This window comes from Herpailurus yagouaroundi, unplaced genomic scaffold, assembly GCF_014898765.1.
Source record: "Herpailurus yagouaroundi ecotype Mexico unplaced genomic scaffold, PumYag 141, whole genome shotgun sequence".
NCBI classification, from domain to species: domain Eukaryota; kingdom Metazoa; phylum Chordata; class Mammalia; order Carnivora; family Felidae; genus Herpailurus; species Herpailurus yagouaroundi.
In genome coordinates, this window is record NW_024412396.1 from 9,158,401 (window position 1) to 9,173,392 (window position 14,992).

Here is a 14,992-nt window from a genome sequence, read left to right on the forward strand (position 1 = left end):
ACAGCTAAATACTAATTTTTGTAATAAGAGAAAGGTAAGGAAGACATGGGAAGACAGGAAGAAGATCTGATTGGGGCAAATCCCACAAAATGAAGACTTACACTTTGGGAGATTAGGAGTTCTCTTGTCAATAACTCATTCCTGTTTCTCTGCCATTTTTTATCTTTGCCCCAGAATGAGGGCTTAAATAGAACCTGAAGACTTGGACCCAGACTGGTAATGGATTTGTAGGAGTTCATTACATTAATGGAGACACGTGAAGTAGAAAAATGAATTTAAAAAATGTTGTGTTTATTCTGTATTATGTTCAAACAAGTGCACATACTTGTTGCACTAGACCCCTCTTTTTAAAAAAGGACATTTCAAAGGACTAGAAAATATGAACAAGAGTGTGGGTAAGCATTATAAAGCAAAGGAATACAATACCTTGAAGCAAATAACAAATGAAATGTTTAATCTATCCCCAGAGGTTTTTCTGGAAGTTTTATTCGAAGCACATGTGAAGGGGTAAAGTTTAGCAAGGTTTAGCAAAAACCACAGTAAATCTCTATTGTAATTTTACTCCTAATTTTGAACAGCCAAATAACTCTGGTATGGAATTAAAAACCAAAACACACAGGAGCACCTGGGTGGCTCAGTCAGTTAAGCATCTGACTTCAGCTCAGATTGTGATCTCGCAGTTTGTGAGTTCAAGCCCTACATCAGTCTCTGTGCTGGCAGCTCAGAGCCTGGAGCTGCTTTGGATTCTGTGTCTCCCTCTCTCTCTCTGCCCCTCCCCTGCTCACACTCTGTCTGTCTGTCTGTCTGTCTCTCTCTCTCTCTCTCTCAAAAATAAATAATAAACATTAAAAAAATAAGTAAAAATAAAATTAATTAATTAAAAATTTAAAAACAAAATAAAACATGCACTAAAGTCCAATGTAAAGTAATGTGAAAAGTCTTTCTTAAAAGATGGCAACTATACTCTATCATAAATAATTTATAATTTTTAAGTGCATTAAACATTTTAGTTTATCTGTCTTGATTACTGGGTTTGGAAATGAATCTTGTATTGCTTTCAATAACATTAATTAATTAAAATTAACTAATTAATTCCAATATACATTAATTAAATATTGGACATCTCTTTGCTAGATGCTTCAAGACATAGGACTACGACTTCCTTGAGAGCAAGAATAGGGCCTTATTTATTTAGTTGAGGAATAAAAATAGTAGAGAAACTAAATTACCATGCATGGTATATATAGTGGAAGAAATGTAGAAAACAAATTACGATGCTGTTCAAAGCAGGAAGAAATCACCACTATTTGTGAAGTCCAAAATAGGCATCATTGAAGGCAGCACTTATATGAGCCCTGATGGATAGTGAGGATTTTGATGGGCACTGAGGTATGGTTAGGAATTTGACAAGAAGAGAAGCAAAAAAACATAGTGACAAAGAACATGGGCTCTGCCTGGATTCTAATTCAGGTTCTACTATCAATCAGCTATGTGATTTCGGGCAAGTCATTTAAACTCTCTCACTTTGATTTCCTTTTTATAAAAGAGAGATAGTAATAATACATACCTCTTAGGATAATTGTCATAATTAAATATGCTATTATAAACAAAGTGCTTAGACTATTATTGCCTGCAAAATATTAAGTCCTGTAAAAGAATTAGTTATTATCATTCTGTGTAAAGCAAAGGTATGTTTACAAGAAAGTGTGTACATAATGATAAATGATAAATGATAAAGGGGATGGCATAAATAGCAGAGCAATAAAAGAAAAAAAACTAGAAAATAAATTGATAGTCTATTGTAGAGACCATCAAATACCAAAGAAGAGTTTATTCTAAACAATGTAGGAAGTAGGAAGCCAATTACGTTTTTTTCCTTTTCTTTTCTTTTTTTTTTTTTTTCTTTTTTTTTTTTTTTTTTTTTTTTTTTTTTTTGCTTTTAACCAGGGAGGTGGGAGCAGGTTAAATTAGAGTTGCACTTTGGGAGGGTTAATCTGGCCTTAGTGCAAAAGACAGATTAGTGGTGGGACAGACAAGATGTGAAGAAAAGCTAATGCAGAAAGCTGACCTGAAGTAACGAGACTTAGCTAGGATAGAGGCAGTAGGGATGGATTAGAGAAGACATATTCTCTAGTCTATTCTCGATAAAAATTTAGGAAGTTAGATATCGGGGAGAATTTTTAAAAGACTACTGATGGTGGTTTTAAATCTAGGAGACTTTGATGTCATTATATGAAATAGGAAAGTCAGGATAAGAAATCCTCACTCAGCGACAATGAGTAGCTTGCCTTTGGATATAGAGTTTAAGGTGTCTAAAGGATATCCCACTGACACTTAAAACTATGTATCTGGAGATAATGATCTGAAATTACCTGCATAGAGATAATAGTTGAAGAAACAAGAATAGATAAAACCTCTGGGAGAGAGAAAGAGAAATGACCCCAAGAATGAAACCTTGGGAAACAGTGAAATCCCGCTGTGTAAGGAGCACAGACAACTAAAAAGTAGGCAGGTACCAAGGGCATGAGAAGAGGACAAGATCACATGAGAAGTCACCCCAGCCTGAAAGGCATCAGTTTTTTGGGGTTTTTAAAAAAATTTTTTAACATTTATTCATCTTTGAGAGACAGCATGAGCGGGGAAGGGTCAGAGAGAGGGAGACACAGAATCCAAAGCAGGCTCCAGGCTCCCCGCTGTCATGGAAAGCGAAATCATGACCTGAGCCAAAGTCAGACACTCAACCCATTGAACCACCCAGGCGCCCCAAGGCATCAGTTCTTTATCACCATCTTACTTCCTATGGAAATAAACCCACCTAACTGAAATTCCACGGCTTTAGTTCCATTTTGTTTATTTATTTTTTTCTTAATGTTTATTTTTGAGACAGAGAGAGATAGAGCAGGAACGGGGGAAGGTCAGAGAGAGAGGGAGATACAGAATCCCAAGCAGGCTCCAGGCTCCGAGCTGTCAGCACAGAGCTGACGCGGGGCTCGAACCCACGAGCCACGAGATCATGACCTGAGCCGAAGTCTGAAGCTTAACCGACTGGGCTACCCAGGCGCCTGAAATTCCACAGCTTTGAGAAAAAGAGAAATATTCTTCCCTAAGCTGCTATGCTTTTCAAGGCTTTTTTTTTTTTAACTGAATACAAGTCATAAATATCTTCCCTGAATGCAAGACTTAGGTTGGTTGCATGTTCAAACTCTGAACCTATGAAAACCAAATTATAGAAGCATCTCTTACATTTACGCTTAAGAACATAGATATCACTCTGCTCTGACTTAAGATTTTAACCAGATGATGATGATGATGATAACTAGAGATAACTATCTATGCCTTACATGTATCGGTTTTACAGTCATTGCATATTACCTTTCAAGAAGAAAGTATTTCCCATACTTTAACCTTCTGCCTTTTGATATGAGAAATGTTCCCAAGGTAAAAAATCTATACACTGAAAACTATAGAAAGCTTATGAAAGAAATTGAAGACACACACAAAAAAGGAAAAACATTCCATGCTCCTGGATAGGAAGAACAAATATTATTAAAATGTCAATACTACCCAAAGCAATCTACACAGTCAGTGCAATCCCTATCAAAATAACAGCAGCATTCTTAACAGAGCTAGAACAAACAATCCTAAAATTTGTATGGAACCACCACAAAAACCCCGAATAGCCAAAGCAATCTTGAAAAAGAAAACCAAAGCAGGAGGAACCGCAATCCCAGATGTCAAGCTATATTACAAAGCTATAATAATCAAGACAATATGGTACTGACACAAAAACAGATACTCAAATCAATGGAACAGAATAGAGTACCCAGAAATCGACCCACAAAAGTATGGCCAACTAATCTTTGACAAAGCAGGAAAGAAAATCCAATGGAATAAAGACAGTCTCTTCAGTAAGTGGTGCTGGGAAAACTGGACTGTGACATGAAGAATGAACCTGGACCACTTTCTTACACCATACACAAAAATAAATTCACAATGGATGAAAGACCTAAATGGAAGACAGGAAGCCATCAAAATCCTCGAGGACAAAGCAGGCAAAAACCTCTTTGACCATGGCCACAGCAACTTCTTATTCAACATGTCTCCAGAGGCAAGGAAAACCAAAGCAAAAATGAACTATAGGGACCTCATCAAAATAAAAATCTTCTGCACAGCAAAGGAAACAATCAGCAAAACTAAAAGGCAACCGACAGAATAGGAGAAGATATTTGCAAACGACATATCAGATAAAGGGTTAGTATCCAAAATCTATAAAGAACTTATCAAACTCAACACCCAAAAAACAAATAATCTAATGAAGAAATGGGCAAAAGACATAAATAGACACTTCTCCAAAGAACACATCCAGATTGCCAACCGACACACACACACACACACACACACACACACACACACACACAAATGCTCAATATCACTCATCATCCAGGAAATATAAATCAAAACCACAATGAGATACCACCTCACACCTGTCAGAATGGCTAACATTAACAACTCAGGCAACAACAGATGTTGGTGAAGATGCAGAGAAAGAGGATCTCTTTTGCACTGCTGGTGGTAATGCAAACTGGTGCAGACACTCTGGAAAACAGTATGGAGGTTCCTTAAAAATTAAAAATAGAACTTCCCTACAACCCAGAAATTTCACTATTAGGTATTTATCCAAGGGATACAAGTATGCTGTTTCAAAGGGGCATATGCACCCCAATGTTTATAGCACACTATCAACAATTGCCAAAGTATGGAAAGAGCCCAAATTCCCATGGATGGATGAATGAATAAAGAAGATGTGGTATATATGTATACAGTGGAGTATTATTCAGCAATCAAAAAGAATGAAATCTTGCCATTTGCAACCAAGTGGATAGAACTGGAGGGTATTACACTAAGTGAAATTAGTCAGTCAGAGAAAGAAAAATATCATATGACTTCACTCATATGAGGACTTTAAGAGACAAAACAGATGAACATAAGGGAAAGGAAACAAAAATAATATAAAAGCAGGGAGGGGTACAAAGCATAAGAGACTCATAAATGTGGAGAACAAACAGAGGGTTACCGGAGGGCTTTGTGGGAGGGGGAATGGGCTACATGGGTAAGGGGCATTAAGGAATCTACTCCTGAAATCATTGTTGCACTATATGCTTACTAATTTGGATGTAAATTAAAAAGAATAAAATTATAAAATAAAAACAAATAAATAAATGAAAGGAACATGAAATTGATAAAAATCCTTTCCTTCAAGGAAAGCAAATTGGATGTGTCAACTACAAACTGGCATTGGTATCCCCTGCCTTCTTTCCATCTTCCTCCCTCCACATATTCAACTTTTTCCTGGCACTAAAATTGATCCCATTACCTGGGCTTCCTATTAACCTCTTTCCAAATCCCACCAATGTTTACCTGTCATCCCAGACCACTTGGTTTTCATTGGTCTAGCATCTCTGAAGTACTCAGCCCACAGAATTTCTGTTGAAATAACCATAACTTTTCTCTTTTTCCTTTCCCTTTTCTCCCTTTTACCATCAGAAAGTGACTTTTCATTTTAATAGGTCCCCTGGATTATTTTATAAGCTAATATAAATTGCTATTTATATTTATTATTATATATTATGTTTATTATTATTGCTCATACCCTGTTACCCTTGATTAGTTCCTATTTGTGTAATTTTTAAATTACTTTTCTATGTTTACTCTTTTATTTTTATTCAACTAGAATTTATCAAGCATCTATTGTAATAGACAATTATTGCTTTTACATCTATTTCTTCTCTTTGGGACCCCCTAATTTTTTGATAGAACAACTTAATTCCTACTCTTAACAGAGGCAGTTTGGATAGGGCCCCAGGGACAGAATATGTGATCTGGTCCTAAGACAATCATGGCATGTCATAACCTGGAACTACAATCACTAGTACAGGGATGAGCAACTGAACCAATTCAGTCCAGTAAGAGTATATCCAAGAGCTTCTGTGGGAGTTATAAATACAGAGTGTTTATAAAGAACACAAAGAGTGTTCTTGAGGGCTGGATGCTGTGATGATAGGAGTCTGAAGTTTCTTGGAGTCAACTCTGAGATTTCCAGGTAAATCAACCAATATATTCCCTTAAAAAAAGAAAGACAAAACCTGGTTTGAGTTGATTTTCTGTCACTTGCCACCATTCCTACTAATGTATCCACTATAGATCAAGCACCATCTTAGGTATTAGAGAAACAGAAATGAAATAGATCTATTTCTGTCCACAAATAACTCACTATGTAGTAGATAAAATAGACAAATGTAAAGATCACAAATCACCAAAAAGCAAGGATAGAAAGTACTTTGGACTCCAACATTTAATTACTGGTTGAACTCCTCTGTTTTCTAGATGAAGATGTTAGGTTATATTCACATGCAAGAGACCTTTTCCAATTGTTATCAATCCATTAAAAATGTATAACTAAGTAAATAAATAAACCCCAAATTGGACAGAAGAATGTACAAAATATAATAAACTCACAAACTGGACTATAATTCAGCAAAGAATTAAAGAATTCACAACCACGTGAATAACACTGCACGAAAAAAGTAGGTCACACAATACATACAGTATAATACCATTTGTAACAAAGTTCAAAAACAAGCAAACTCTAAAAGTAAGTAAATTATAAATAAATACACATGTATTAAAATCATTTTTTCAAGTACAGTTCAAGATGGCAGTAACCTGGGTGAAGTGTGGAGAGCAGCCAAAGATTTGCAATGAACTAGTAACTTAGACAGAGCCTCAATAACATTGGTAATATTCCACTGCTTAAGTGTAATAGTGGCCTCTTGGGTGTCCATTTTATAGTTATGCTTTGTAACTTACACATAATATATATCTTTATGTAGCCAACACTTTTTTAAATATGCTTTTAAAAACTATCTCCCAAATATTCTGACTCCCTCCTATTTACTTGCCACATTTATAATTTAAAAACCTATCACTAAACATGTTGATCCAAATAGGCTGAGGTTTTAGTAAGTCTTCCTATGATTAATTATCTGAATCCCTCTTCTAAATTTACGCAACCATAGTAGAGGATGACTTCAAGTTCAAATTAACATGTTTTCTTCTTGGTTCCATATTTCTACAATATGATTTATATTTTCAGGGTGATTCAATTTTGAATACTGAAAAGAAGACTCAGAAAATGGCATTTACATCATTAATGCAAATATACATACAAACATCCCCAAAACATTTGTCCATGAGTTCCAGAATCCCTTGAATAAAAACAATAGAGGAATGATTTGATGACTGTCACAGCTGCAGTTATGTTGAACTCCTGGGTTTGTTTCATTTGAGTTTAATTATTTCTAATGAAACCTCTCCCTTTGTTTGGCCCTAACTAAGGTGTAGGATCACTTGAGCTGTGCTGGCAGGTCTCAACTTGTAAGCACAAGTGGCCTCTTTAGCCCACAGGCGTGCTGCCTTACACCTGGTACAGGCAGAGAGTGATTAGGGCCTGTGGGTGTAACTCATTTGTGTCTGTCAACATCAGCCAATGCCAATCTGCGGGGACAACTGTTGAAAATGTGGGAACAGGTCCTGCTCATGAATTAGCTTTTCAACCCATTCAATCATGTTACCAAGTACCTACCACATACAAGGCACTCAACCAGGTGTTTGAAGTGATTAAAAAGATGAGACCCAGTTTCCACTTTGAGGAATTATTCCTGAGGTCTATGTCTGAGCAATGGTTCTCAAACTTTAGCTTGTATCAGAATCACCCAGAGTGTTTGTTAAACTACCTGGGCCCCACCATCAGAGTCTCTGATTCAACCGATCTGAGACGGGACTCAAGATTTTGCATTTCTCACATGTTTCCAAGTGATGGTGATGCTGTAGGTCCAGGGACTGTATCATGAGGATCACTCTGATAGATTGTTTCAGACATCCAGGAAGTCTTGCAAGTTGTTGGCATACTTGAGTATGAAAAATACTCAAAAATTGACTTGAAAGAATTTTTCTTCCAAGTGTATGGCCAATATATTTTTTAAATATTGGCACTATTAATTAAAACAATAATGACTATTGCTGACACTTAGTGAGTCTCTATCACATGTGCCAGGTAGTGCTAGTTGTTTTACATACATTGTGTCAATGGATCATCACAGAAACTCTCTTAGGCTGATATTATCATCTCCATTTTACAGATGAGGAAGCTAAGGATTAGAGATGTTGAGGAACTTGCCCTAGACCAAAGTTTCTCAATCTAAACACTGGACATCTGGACCTGGATAATTCTTTGCTGGAGTTGGACGGGTGGGAGTGGGGAACTGTCCTGTGAATTGTAGGCTGTTTAGCAGCATCCTTGCCTTCAATCCATTAGATGCCAGTAGCATTTCCCCTCCTTGCAACCATCAAAAATGTCCCCAGACATTGTCAACTGTCCCATCTCTGGTTGAAAACTACTAACTAGACACACAGTTTAGGAAACATCTAACCATTTCACATCTTCACCTATCAGAGGTTGCATGTATTTTCACTTCAGAAGCACAGAGTTCTAAACTGGAAAGAAGTTAGAGATTATTTGAATGAATTTGCCCACTTTCAGATAAGGAACCCACAGGCCTTAGAGGTATTTCAGTGCTCTGCCAGGAACCAGGAGGAATTCAGATCAACACTGACTTGTTCTACAGTGCACAAACTTTTCCTCATATTGCTGCTCCATTTATTCTTAAGAAATATTCCCAGCCCATGTGCACTCATGACAAGTGTGTTTCACTCTCTGCCAGCAAACACTCAAAAAGCAAATGGCCTGGCTCCTTCTCAATGCATGCCACAGAATGGATGAGAAAATGTATTGGAATCCCTGGGGAAGTTTTGTAAAAGGGCAGGTCCAAACAGAACAAACTACAGAGAGCTGAAGACACTTATGTAAACCTTTCTAGGTCTGCCTTTCAAAAACACAGCTCTGTCGGCAAAAATACAGTTTGCCCAATATGAAGAAATCTGGTAATCATATACAATTACAAAACCTGTAAATGTTAGCAAGTTGAATCACTCATCCAAGTAGTTTTCCTTGTCCAGAGTGCAAATTGTAATAATTGGATGAAGACATCTGCACTATTTTAACATGTCATGTTAAATATCTGTATTTTGTAACTCATCTTGATAGCTAATTTTCATGGAAGTATGTGTTAATTGAGCAAAAAAGACATCTTTAAGATGGTTATCATAAGATAATCACACCCTAGGGCATTGTAAGGCAAGAGGTACTGCTCTGAATCTGTGATTCTCCAAGGATATGATTATCACATGATAGCTGCCACACCTCCTGAAGCGCTACGTCTCTGAGCTGCCTCCATCTGACTCAGGTGGCTAGTATCCAGTCCCTTTGCTTCTCACAACATCACATTCATCTCTTCCCAGGAGGTTGTGCAGTTTCTCAAAAATAGTACCTTGGGGCAAGATACAGTAAAAAAAAAAATGGTGCCCTTCAGAACAAGATGATCGCAAGAAAAGTTAAGCTTGGCCTTTTGGAAAATACACACACACACACACGCACGCACACACACACACACACACACACACACACACACAGATTCTGATACTATGTTAGTGACCATCTTTACCAAACCCCAAACAGTCACTCTTATTTTATATCCCTTCATTCTTCCTTAACTTTTCCCAGGTCCTTGCTACCCAATCACACTCTATTTTAAAACCTATTAAAAACCTGTTTGTTTTTATATAGCCCTGCATTGCCCATGCAACTAGCCAAATATAAGGATTTTATTTCCTCCCAAAGAGTCTTGCCTAATATAATACATTCTTCCTGTTCTAAAACTGTGATGTCTTTTTCATTAAACCAAATGTATCAATTTGCAATGTTGAAAATGACGCATATTCAGTTACGGCAATTAACTCTGACAATCAACCAATTTGTATTCAAAAGATTTTGAAGTGTGGGGCACTTGGGTGGCTTGGTCAATTAAGCGTACTACTCTTGATTTCGGCTCAGGTCATGATCTCACCGTTTGTGAGATAGCCCCACATGGGGCTCTGCAATGATAGCATGGAGCCTGCTTTAGATTACCTCCCTCCCTCTCTCTTAGCCTCTCTCTCTCTCTCTCCCCCACCTCATAAATAAATAAATAAATAAACAAATAAACAAACAAACTTAAAAAAATTTTTTAATTTGGGGCACTTGGATGGCTCAGTTGGTTAAGTGTCCAACTTAGGCTCAGGTTATGATCTCATGGTTCGTGGGTTCGAGCTCTGTGCTGGCAGCTCAGAGCCTGGAGCCCGCTTCAGATTGTCTCCCTCTCTCTCTGCCCCTCCCCCCCTCAAAAATAAATAAATATTAAAAATAATAAATAAATAATTTTTAATTAAAAAAAGATTAAGAAAAAGATTTTGAGGTGTTAGCAGGTTGCTGGGTTATATACTCTGGTGAGGAGCAACAGAGGATCTCTTGCACTGATAGCAACACTAGCCTTAGTTCTAAAATCAACATATAAGACATAGTACTATTTCTTAAAGGTGCACTATAGAAGTCAATGTGAAATGAAAACTACATTTTCTTTATTTAAGCCTTTCATTTTTTTTCAAATGAAAAGTTGCTATTATTGTAATGTTTACTTTTGAATACATAAACTGTGAAATAATGGCAAAAACACTTGAAAGGTAGCCAGAAGATAAGAGGAAAAACTCCCTATCTACTGTATCCCAGATTTAAAAAAAAAAAAAAATGCGAAGTGCTTTAAGGCTGTTCTTTAAAACTCCAGTTAGAGAAAGGAAGGAGACTGTCAATCTGCAGTAATGTATAAAGATTTGAGGTGCTGATGCATTTCCCTGCTTTGAGTGCATGAAGTTGCCTTTGTTTCAGGTTTCCTTGGCAACCCTTCTCAGAGTATTTACAGGAAGAGCAAGTCCTAAATGGAGTATGGTCTGAAGAGGGCCTTTAAAAAAAAGGGGTCAAAGTTCCCTATTTTTATTCCTTCAGAAGTGCATGTGTGTAATGAAGAATGTACAAGAAAGGAGAACACATCATTTTCCATAGTCGTGGATACCTATTTGAGAGTGAGATAACAATGATTTTTGAGAGCCTGTGTTGTTTTCCTGGCTATGATACATCTAAGGAGACATGGACTTCCTAGAAAGTTTCTTTTAAAGACCATCTTCATCCTCAGAGCTGCCTCAATAGCCAAAGATGAGTGGGAGCTATTTGCTTTTGGTGATGCTCTAACTCCAAGTAATTTCCTAGGAAATTTTCATGATGTCATCCTCAAGGACAAAAGCTTGTTGGAATTGTTAATAACTGGCTTTCTCATTTATAAAAGCAATACCTTACTTAATCATTGTCTATATCTGTTGCCTCCACTTTCTATCCTCCCATTTAGACTTTACCTCTACTAGATTACTGCTACTGTTAACATAGCTCACCCAGCACCACACCCAATGACCTCTACTCAGACCTTATCCTATGCTAATTCTGCTGATAATCCTTCTTAAAGCTTTCTTCTTATGTGGCTTTATGCATCTATTGTTTTCTTTTTCTATTTCCTTACTTTTGCTGGCAGGACCAGGACCAGGGAAAGGTAAATGAGGCACTTGCCTTGGGCACAATATTTAAGGGGCTGTCAAAAAACTCAATAATCAAAATAAATGATATTTTAATGCAACATTTCTTTAAATCAAAATTAAATGCAAAAAAGTCTATGATGAACAAAATGTCAAAATTGTAAACAAAACAGGATCCATGTTGATGATTAGATCAAGTCATTATACATTAGAATACTGTTACTTCCCTCTTTCCCCATCTCACTGTGTCACACCCAAATCTTAAAGCTTGCATTAGTCATATTATTTGTATTTCAAGTATCCTTATGTAGTATTTACATTACCTGTCCCCAATATGCTATAATTATCCATTCATACACAGACACATGCACACTTACACATATATATTCATCTTTTTTCATTCAATTATTGTTTGTTAGAGGTTTTCTTGAATATTCTCCCCAGATTCAGCATGTAGATAATACATTCTCTGAATTCTTATGCATCCTCAAATACTGTTCTTTTGCCCAAACAAGTGAGGAGTATCTTGCCTGGATTTAGTACCCTTAGATTGCCTACTTTTCTCTTGGTAATCTTTAGATATCTTCTATTGTCTCCTATCTTCCAGTGTTGTATATGTGAGGGCTGATTGACAGCTTAATTCTTATTATTTTTGAAAACAATTTGATCCTTCACTCTGGAAGTGTATACAATTTTCCTTATATCCTTTGAGCTCAGAAAAATTATCAGACTAGGCCTAGGTGGTGATGGTGGTGGTGGTTTTGACAATCATGCCTGGAACTCAGTGAGTCCTTTGAATCTCTGGCTCAAATCTTCCTTCAACACAGGGAAATTGTCTTATTTTATTTGTCCAAGTATTGCCTCTTCTCCATTGATTCTTATTTCTCCTTATGGAACTTCTATTATTTGTATTTTGAGCGCCCTGTACCTGTCCTCAGAAATCACTTATCTTTTCCCTCCTATTTTCTCTAGCTTCCTATTTTTATTCTCAGGTGTCTTTTTTTCCATTTAATTTTCCCAAACAGTGATTAAGAATTCAGGGGGGAGTATCTTCTCTTTAAATTTATGTGTTAATTTTATTAATTCAAAAATTATGAGTTTTTAATTCCCAGGATGTGAAAGATTTAAAAAAAATTTTTTTTTTCAACGTTTATTTATTTTTGGGACAGAGAGAGACAGAGCATGAACGGGGGAGGGGCAGAGAGAGAGGGAGACACAGAATCGGAAACAGGCTCCAGGCTCCGAGCCATCAGCCCAGAGCCATCAGCCCAGAGCCATCAGCCCAGAGCCATCAGCCCAGAGCCTGACGCGGGGCTCGAACTCACGGACTGCCAGATCGTGACCTGGCTGAAGTCGGACGCTCAACCGACTGCGCCACCCAGGCGCCCCAAAAGATTTTAAACTATATTCGAACCTCAAGCTCTCTTAGCAATTTTTGTTCAAGTTGTTTTCAGTCACCACCAGCGGTTCTTTGTTTTTTTTTTTTTTTTTTTTTTTTTTTTTTTTTAGGTGTTACATATTCTGTATGCTCCTCTTCCTCTATCATTGCTAGATCCCCTAGTTTTCTTTGCCAACTTCTGACTCACTCTCAGATCTCACATCCAGAGTTTGGGGTGCCCTAAACAGAAGCATCCTGCTTCCATGGGTCATCTCTAAAAGTTAATTTGTCAGTTTGCTACCTGGGCACTGGAAGGAAGATCCTCATTTCCCCTCTCTCCCTGACAGTCAAAGTTAGGGTTTCTACAGATTCTAGAGTGGGGAGTCTACATTTACGTGCTAAGCTTCCCCCCCCCCCCCGCCGCCCCCAGCTCCTGGGAGCTAGGGGGAGGGGCTATTCTTCCTTGGGAGGCAGGTGAGGGTGACCCAAGGATCATCCACAAGCTGAGCCTTCTTCAGGATGTCCAGCATTCTGGTCCTAATTCCTGAGTGTTCTGTTGTAATCTGCAAGCTCTCCTCAGGCTGAGAGCAAAGGTTTTGTGCTTGCTCCCCCACCTAAGTGAAGGCCTTGCTCACACCTTCCACATTCTGCACAGAGCCAAGGAACTCCTCAGTGTGTCAGAGATGACTGGAACTGAAGACAGGAGAGTTGGACAAGGAGGCCAGTACCTATTCATTCCAGCTCCATCTTACCAGAACTGGCCACATGCTCAATTTTCCAACTTATAAAACCTTTCTTTCCTCTTTTCCTTATTTCAGTTACTGTCATCAGGTCCTCCTATTGTGCTGATGTAAAACATGAGTCATTTTTGATAGCTGCTCTTGCATATCAACCTCTTTCAATTGGCCTGCAAGTGTGTTGTTTTTTCTTAATTGTGTCCCTATACTAGCTCTTGAATCCACTTCCTCCTTTACATTTGCAGCTCCATACCATTTTTTCAAGCCTTTACTGCCCCCGGCCTAAATTCTGCATTAACTTCATAACTGATATATCACCCTCTAATTTATTCTATGTACTATTGGCACGTAAAGCACCATTGTGACAGAGTCATTCATTCCCATTATCTACTGAAACCAAGTCATCCAAAGTTTTCTACCATATATCTTTCTGAATTTATCACACATGTGCACACACACTCACACACAAATGCACACACATCTCCTTTTCCTCCTCTCAAGACACTTTTTAAATTATGGTTTAGAACTTTCCTAAATCCTGGTTAAGTTTATCTTGTTCCTTTCTCCTCTATCCTACTCCATCACCTTTCCAACTTCAATTCATCCTCCAAGGCTCAGCTCAGATGCCTCCTCCATGAAGCCTTTCCCTGTCCTTTGTTTTATTTACTACCTACCACTTTCATTTCCTGCAGTATTTTCTTCAAACCTCTATTATAATGTGCATTTCACTTACTCAAACTTGTAAACGCTTTGACACAATGTGTGGCTTAACTTTACTTCCTACCCACTACCGGAAGCACTACAAGTACTTCTCTAGTAGTGAATTGAATACAACTGTTCAGATCAATATTTATTTGGCTTCTTCAATATGCCAGGCAGTGAGCTAGTGCTTGAGATAAAAGATGAAATAAACACACATCCTGTCCTCAGGGGTTCAAATGCCAAGTTCTATATTGCAATATTGCAATTAAATGATTTGGTATGTATCAGCATTGTGTCTATCAGATCATATACAGATATCTCCATCTAAATGGAGAAACCTTTTGGAAAGTGTTGCCTGTTTTGCCTTGCTTCCTAATCCGCTTTTAGAAAGCACATGTTTATACCAGGTCCAGAGATCACATCAAGGCAGAGGAAGTAGCTCCACAGAGAAAATTAACATTCAAGACAATATGGAAATTGCAAATCAGGTAAGCAACACATTTCAAGGCAATGTAAATAATTAGGCTTCAGGAAGAGAGGGCTGGGAAGAAGTAAGAAGAAAAATAATCTAAGGCATCTTTTTGGTGTACCTGTAGCTTCCTTG